The 7,598-nt window shown below is 43.3% G+C and overlaps 1 long non-coding RNA gene across 1 annotated transcript; it reads right to left on the reverse strand.

Moving 5' to 3' along the window:
* Positions 1-1,040: 1,040 nt before the first annotated feature.
* LOC141988071 (uncharacterized) lies at positions 1,041-7,305 on the reverse strand. Its single transcript, XR_012639649.1, has 5 exons — positions 6,795-7,305; positions 6,494-6,675; positions 5,856-5,992; positions 3,434-3,537; positions 1,041-2,129 (listed from the first exon to the last, which is right to left on the reverse strand). It is a non-coding gene; the product is annotated as an uncharacterized LOC141988071 (long non-coding RNA).
* Between the last annotated feature and the right edge of the window lie 293 nt (positions 7,306-7,598).

The following is a 7,598-nucleotide window of genomic DNA, read 5'->3' on the forward strand; positions in this document are numbered from 1 at the left end:
CTACTGCCAGCTAGTGGGCATAGAGATGTCAAAGCTGTCTCCTACTATACCCTTGCAGCACATTGCATGGGGGCATGCCAGGTGTATGGAGGTAGTGTAGCTGGAGTGCATCGCCCTCCACCCATCTCTGGCTGGCAGATGGCCCCAGTCAATGGGCATAAGGCAGAGCAACCTCTACACAAAGGAGTTGGTGTTCAGCACGTCTGAAAATCAGGCCACATAGGTAGGTGCTTCACTAAGGATCTAGAAGCCTAATTCAGGCATCGTTTTTTGAAAATAGTGGCCTCTTCTTTTTTTTTTTAATCTTTTTTTCTTTTTTCATTACTGTTTGTGGTTACAGGTTTTACTAAATACTGATTCACTCAAATCATTGCTTGACAAGCAGGGCATATCTGGGGAACTGAATTTCAGTTTTATGCATTTGAACTCTGCTAGGTCATATAATGAAGTACGATTAGCCAAGACTTCAGATTGATTTACAGAGGGAGAATTTAGTGGGAGAACAGACATTGGTGGGCATGTGAAGGTTTCCAAGGCTATATGCCTGGGCAAAGGAATGATCAGAACAGTCTTTCCAAGCCCAAGGCAATGACTATACCATGGATTTTAAATAGTGTGTGGGTTGCAACATAGGGTGTAGCGCATTATTTTTTAATCCATTTCACCCAAGCTGTAAGTTACTTCCTCAACTAGCAAAACATTTGAGGACCATTCCAAGGTGTTTTACTAGCACCCTGAATCCTTAGAATTCAGACATACTCAGAGAATCACTGACTGACTGCTTTCAGAGGAGCAGCCGTGTTAGTCTGTATTCACAGAAAGAAAAGGAGTACTTGTGGCACCTTAGAGACTAACCAATTTATTTGAGCATAAGCTTTCGTGAGCTACAGCTCACTTTAACAAGAGTGATCACTTAAGGTGAGCTATTACCAGCAGGAGAGCCCGGGGGCGGAGGGGGGAACCTTTTGTAGTGATAATCAAGGTGGGCCATTTACAGCAGTTGACAAGAACGTCTGAGGAACAGTAGGGGGTGGGGGGGCGGAATAAACAAGGGGAAATAGTTTTACTATGTGTAATGACCCATCCACTCCCAGTCTCTATTCAAGCCTAAGTTAAACGTATCCAGTTTGCAAATTAATTCCAATTCAGCAGTCTCTCGTTGGAGTCTGTTTTTGAAGTTTTTTTGTTGAAGAATTGCAACTTTTAGGTCTGTAATCGAGTGACCAAAGAGATTGAAGTGTTCTCCAACTGGTTTTTGAATGTTATAATTCTTGACGTCTGATTTGTGTCCATTTATTCTTTTACGTAGAGACTGTCCAGTTTGACCAATGTACATGGCGGAGGGGCATTGCTGGCACATGATGGCATATATCACATTGGTAGATGTGCAGGTGAACGAGCCTCTGATAGTGTGATGATGTGATTAGGCCCCTGAATAGATATGTGGACACAGTTGGCAACGGGCTTTGTTGCAAGGATAGGTTCCTGGGTTAGTGGTTCTGTTGTGTGGTGTGTGGTTGCTGGTGAATATTTGCTTCAGGTTGGGGGGCTGTCTGTAAGCAAGGACTGGCCAGTCTCCAAAGATCTGTGAGAGTGATGGGTCGTCCTTCAGGATAGGTTGTAGATCCTTGATGATGCGCTGGAGAGGTTTTAGTTGGGGGCTGAAGGTGACGGCTAGTGGCGTTCTGTTATTTTCTTTGTTGGGCCTGTCCTGTAGTAGGTGACTTCTGGGTACTCTTCTGGCTCTGTCAATCTGTTTCTTCACTTCCGCAGATGGGTATTGTAGTTGTAAGAATGCTTGATAGAGATCTTGTAGGTGTTTGTCTCTGTCTGAGGGGTTGGAGCAAATGTGGTTGTATCGTAGAGCTTGGCTGTAGACAATGGATCGTGTGGTGTGGTCTGGATGAAAGCTGGAGGCATGTAGGTAGGAATAGTGGTCAGTAGGTTTCCGGTATAGAGTGGTGTTTATGTGACCATCGCTTATTAGCACCACAGTGTCCAGGAAGTGGATCTTTTGTGTGGACTGGTCCAGGCTGAGGTTGATGGTGGGATGGAAATTGTTGAAATCATGGTGGAATTCCTCAAGGGCTGTTATGGCAGCTATCCCATTACTTGGGCTGCAGAGAACACTAAAAAGATTCAATCATACATTTAGAATTACAACCATGCAAAGCAATTTTCTGCACAATCTTGGTTCATTGCATCAAAACTGTGTTCATAAACAAAGCCTTTATAGCCAGTATTTACACGATTTATACAATTCTAGGGAGAAGATCTGTAAGACAAATGGAATTTATGCTGGACAGATTCTCTGGCTATAGAAACTGGCCCTGGAGAAATATCTCTTTTGTGTTAGTGCGGCTAGAAATACAATCTTTTTGTTCTGAACAGCTTTGACCCTAATTTAGTAGGGCTCCATGCTACAGCACTGGGGAAATGAAAGTGTTGAGCTGGGAATGCTTCCTATTTTAAACTCTGCTCCTATATGCTGATACTCACTGCTGTCTAAAGACTCCCCTCCAGCAGAGCCAGAAGCCAAGGCAGCAGCAGGGGTGAAGGTGAAGCCCAACTAGGACACCCCACAGACATGGACAGGCAGAGAACCTCCTTTCAAACGGCTCCCACTTAATGCATCTGGTCTCTGCCGTGTTCCCCAACTTCTCCTGCTCTGTGAGCTTGGGTAGGAGGAAGCTCCTGCTTCTGAGCCTGTCTTGAGAGCACCAAGATCCCTGTCTCTTGGCAGGAGCCAGGATTAAAAGGGGGATCCTCTGGAGTACCCTGTCCCTTGTAGCCCTCCCAACCATGTGATCTTGGAGAGGAAGAAGTTCCTGCAATGGAGCCTGCCCTTCTGAGCCCTGAGAGCACAAAGGATCCCGTCTCCTTGGACAGTCAGGAGCAGCAGGGATGCGTAGGTATTTCAGTACTGAAGCCTTATTAAGTCCTCTTTGAGACTGCCAACCAGGGTGTGAATTAGCAAAAATTCAGAAAGTAAATTCTGTGATGTGAACACTTATCCACTAGAACTTGGACTGAGACCCCAAACTACAATCATCTATATGTTGCTGAAGAATTGTCAGCAATTTTGTATCACTGCTGACCTCTGTCATATCTGAACAGGGTACCTAGTGGTAAATGAGTAAAACCTCTAACAGCAGTAGTCAGAACATGCTGCAATCTCAAAACTAGAATTAGAGCAGGTTTGTGCTAAGGGAACTGCAAAATTTAGCTAGCTGTACACAAAAAAGCAGAGCCTCTGACACAGAAGCTCAAACAATTCAGGGAGTGAGGACTGCTCTCTAAATGATAACATGTTGGCTTTTCGGGCCCTCTATCAGATTAATGAAAGTTTTGAAAGATAAATGAGACTCAAAGAGAGCACTTAAATTGTGAAGGAATGGTGACCCCATCAAAATTAAGGGGTGAAAACAAGTACCTGATTCAAGGCAGTAGTGAGTCCTCAAATACTAGTTACAAAGGAATTTTCAATTAGATGCTTTAAATTGCAAAAATGTTGCTGTCCACCTAGTGTTTAACATCCTGAAGGCAAAGAAAGGAAGTTTATTCAGATGGAAGGTAGGTAAATCTGAATGCAGCATAAAACTGAAATGACGCACCATGGCAATAAAGTATGCCCAATGGCAACATATACTGTAAGTACTAAATAAATCGTGGCCTATGGGGGAATGTCAGTATTTCAGTTTTCAGTGATTGAAGGACAAGCCTCTGAAAGAGACAGCAATATCCAGGGGAGGGATAGCTCAGTGGTTTGAGCATTGGCCTACTAAACCCAGGGTTGAGAGTTCAATCCTTGAGAGGGCCATTTAGGGATCTGGGGCAAAAATTGGGGTTTGGTCCTGCCTTGAGCAGGGGGTTGGACTAGATGATCTCCTGAGGTCCCTTCCAACCGTATGATTCTATGATCTCTTGGAAGACTTAAACCAGACAGTGCTGTCCCACAAAGGCCAGTTAAAAATCCCAACCACTCTGGCCTACATTTTCAAAAGTGACTAGTCATTTTCAATAGCTCAATTTTTGGGTGCCCAGCTGGAGACCTTAAAAGGGCCTGATTTTTCAGAGGGCAGGTGCTCAGCACTTCCTGAGGCTTGGGCCCCTTTAAGATGTCTCCTGTTGGGCATCAAAAAATTGAGGCCTCCAAAATAACTAGTCACTTTTTTGAACATGTAGGTCTACAGCTAGAGGCAAATTCTAGCCTATGTTTTTGCACAAAACTCCCCTTGACACATCAATGGACATTCCACATTGGACATCAGTGGATATGGCTAAGATACAGCTGTTAAAAGTTAATGAATGTAAAACAATACTACTCAGTCACTAGACCTCAAAGGAACAGACTAGGCTTCACGTCTGCAAAATGAGGCTGAAGTGGGGAGCCCTTAATATCTTCCCCACCCAACATACCATTTTATGTAGAATGAATAAGTTGAGTCTGGGATGTTTCCCAAAGAATCATCGGGCTAACCCATCCCCAAATCCTTAGGTCAGCTCTGTGCACCATGGCATGCTAATGGTGTACAGAAGTCTGGTGTCTTTTGGAGTAGGAGGTTGTGGGCCTGTAAATGTAAATGCTAAAGCTGACTCTGCTTTTGGGGTCATGAGGGACTTGTTCCTGCATGACTCAGGGGTGCAGTGTTGCATGAACCTGCATAAGGTTCCTGTTAGGTGCCCCAGAGGGAGTGAACCTGGCATTGGCCCCTGGCAGTAGACAGGATACTGGGCTGGATGGACCTTTGGTCTGACCCAGTATGGCCATTCTTATATTTTTATGTTCTTAAGGTAAAAGTGATGGACTAGAAGACAGGGAGACCTGATCCTGTGTTAATGAGTGCTGCTGTGCAGCCACCTAGTTCCTTCTTTCTACTAGACAAAGCAAGGGCTAGGCGGGAAGATCATAAAAATTTTCCTCTGTTTGTATTCTAAGGATCACACTTAAGTTCCTCTCTCCTAAAATATATCTATTCTCTGACACATTCACTCCTCACCCCTTTTAACTCTGCTCCTCTGAGAGTATAGGTGCAACTTCTATTCAGGGTGGAGGACTATACCTACTATTTAACCTTATTTGCACCCAGGTGTAATGTCTGCTTACATTTGAAACCTGGCTCTCCAAGGACTTGTGAGACCAAGAACATAGTGTATTGTTAGTAAAAGCTGTATCCTGTGGACTGTGCTATGTACATTACTGGCTGCTATGAAGGGCTGTAGAGTGACTTTAAAGCAGAATTGTTCACAATGCATTTGAAGGATGCTTGGTGGAGAAATCAGTGATTTTGAATGTTGTTTTTCTTTGCTTTGCTGCCAAAAGGCTGTAAATGGCATTTGTATCTCTCCTCTACTAACCTACACTTTTTATCTTACAGGCAAGCTGGTAGCTAATAGAACTTGAAAAGCTTTCTTGAAAGCAAATAGCCCTACTACAAATATTGCTTTATTTGATTTATAGAAAGCAATAATGCCTGGATGTGTACAAAGACCACTACATGCCAAGACGGACCGAATAGCAGAAGCTATAATTTAGTGTATTTAAAAAAAAAACACAGCATAATTTGTTAGCTGTGGTGCTGAGAAAGATCTACTGTACAAATATTGAAGTCTAATAGCTAGCGAATGTGTCCCTGCTCAAAATACATGTAACCTTTAACAATCCAAAACATGAGCCCCTAGACAGTAAATAATAAACCCACAGACAGAAACCTGAGAGCTTCATCGTACCTTTTGTGACAGGTAGAAAAAACTTTCATAACATGGTCATTTTGATTTGCTGAAAATAACATAATGTCACAGTTCAGGGCAACTAAACCTGTGTATCCCCTCATTGGGCCAGCAAGGGCACCCACCCTCAGGCTTCCAGCTCCCCAGCTGTTGCCTCTCGTGGACAGCATCCTTCTCCCTTCTTCCAGCCTGCACAGTTCCTTGTCTTCACTACATATTTCCTGGCACAGACCGGTTGCCCTAGGACATCTGATTGCTTTCTCTGCAGAGATGGTTAACAGGTGTAAGTGCTACAGTTATACGGTACCACACAGCACTTCCTCTGCACTTTATTCTTAAGGTAAACAGTGTTACAGAGAAAACACATTAAAAACAATTAAAGGACCTATATGCATGCTAATCTTCTTAGCATATGCGCAATGTTCCTCAAGTTGCACATGACCAGGATTCATCACTGGATTTGGTCCACTGGTTGGATCATTCGCTTTCCCGGCCCGGGCTGGGTACTGACAGGGAGCATGACGTGAATACTGATCCATGCCCCCCAGCATGCTAATAAGTTTACCAGAATTAACCTGAATCCTAACATGGATTCTGGCAGGAGAAGTCCTTCAAATCCCTCCTCCCCCCTGCCCCTCACGAAAGGTGAGTCCTTTTGGTTATCAGTTTACAGCTGCAGCTTAGAACAAGCACATTCATAACTCTTTATATATTTCAGGAGTCTTTGATCTGGAGTTTCCAGAAGCAGGTAATTAGTACATACCTGGTCTCTCTCTCTCCTCCCCTCCCCGGGGCATATCTTCAAAAGGTTGCCTTCAAAGGGTAAAATTTGCATTCTCCTAACCCCAAGGTACTTCCTAGGAAATCCACTTTGCGCACATTGTTCCAAAAAGATCTTTAAAGTTCCTAAGACCTTCCAGGGATTGCATTAATCTTGTCTTCCTGCTAAAGAAATTTCATATAATCTCAGCATAGTACATAAACATTTGCATTGTTAATACAATGCCACCCCAAAGGTATTAACGCTAATTCAACAAGGTTTAATTTAATTCAGTAAACTTTACCTTAATCCCATAAGGTTTTTCAGGATATTCTCAGTCTGTCACACGTAAGCAAATGTACTTTTGGAAAAGGACTCTAGCACTCTAACTTGCAGCTGGTGATCTGGCAATACACTACCCAAAACCTGGTCTCAGAGTTAAGTGTGTGTTTTGCATCCCAAAAGAGAACACACACTGCACCTTTGTGAGGCTAAACTAAGCAGCTGACTCAATCCTTCTCTGTCTCCAATTCAAAGTTACCCTCCAATTTCTCAAAATTCTGCACAGACTTTCTTTGCTTCATCTCTCTGACCTGCCAGCTCAGTAGCTCACCCTGTCTGAGCCTTTTCTTTATTTTCCTCCCTTGAACCCCTGAAGGGAGTTGCCCTTTAGTTATGCTTCTCACACTGTTTGTCATTTACTTCCTCCAAGCCACTATCACTTCCTCTTCAAAATTCTTTTCTTAAAACAAGGCTGTGTATTCCTGACCAACATGTAAGGGGAAGTGGCCTACTGTGTCTCACATAAGGAACATTTTCATGTTTTCTGACTTTGTAAATTAAAAAATTTCATATGAATAATAATGGCCAGTGATAGCGATCTAAATGATCTATTCAGGTACTGCATTCAACGTCATACAGTACATTGCAACACTCTATCCATGGTTGCCTTTTTTTCAGATAAATATTATGAGCTGAGTGGAACCCTGTTAAGAACATAAGAATGGCCATAGTGGGTCAGAACAATGGTCCACCTAGCCCAGAATCCTGTCTGTGACAATGGCCAGTGCCAGATGCTTCAGACGGAATGAACAGAACAGGGCAATTA

This window comes from Natator depressus, chromosome 5 (assembly GCF_965152275.1).
Source record: "Natator depressus isolate rNatDep1 chromosome 5, rNatDep2.hap1, whole genome shotgun sequence".
Lineage (NCBI taxonomy): Eukaryota > Metazoa > Chordata > Testudines > Cheloniidae > Natator > Natator depressus.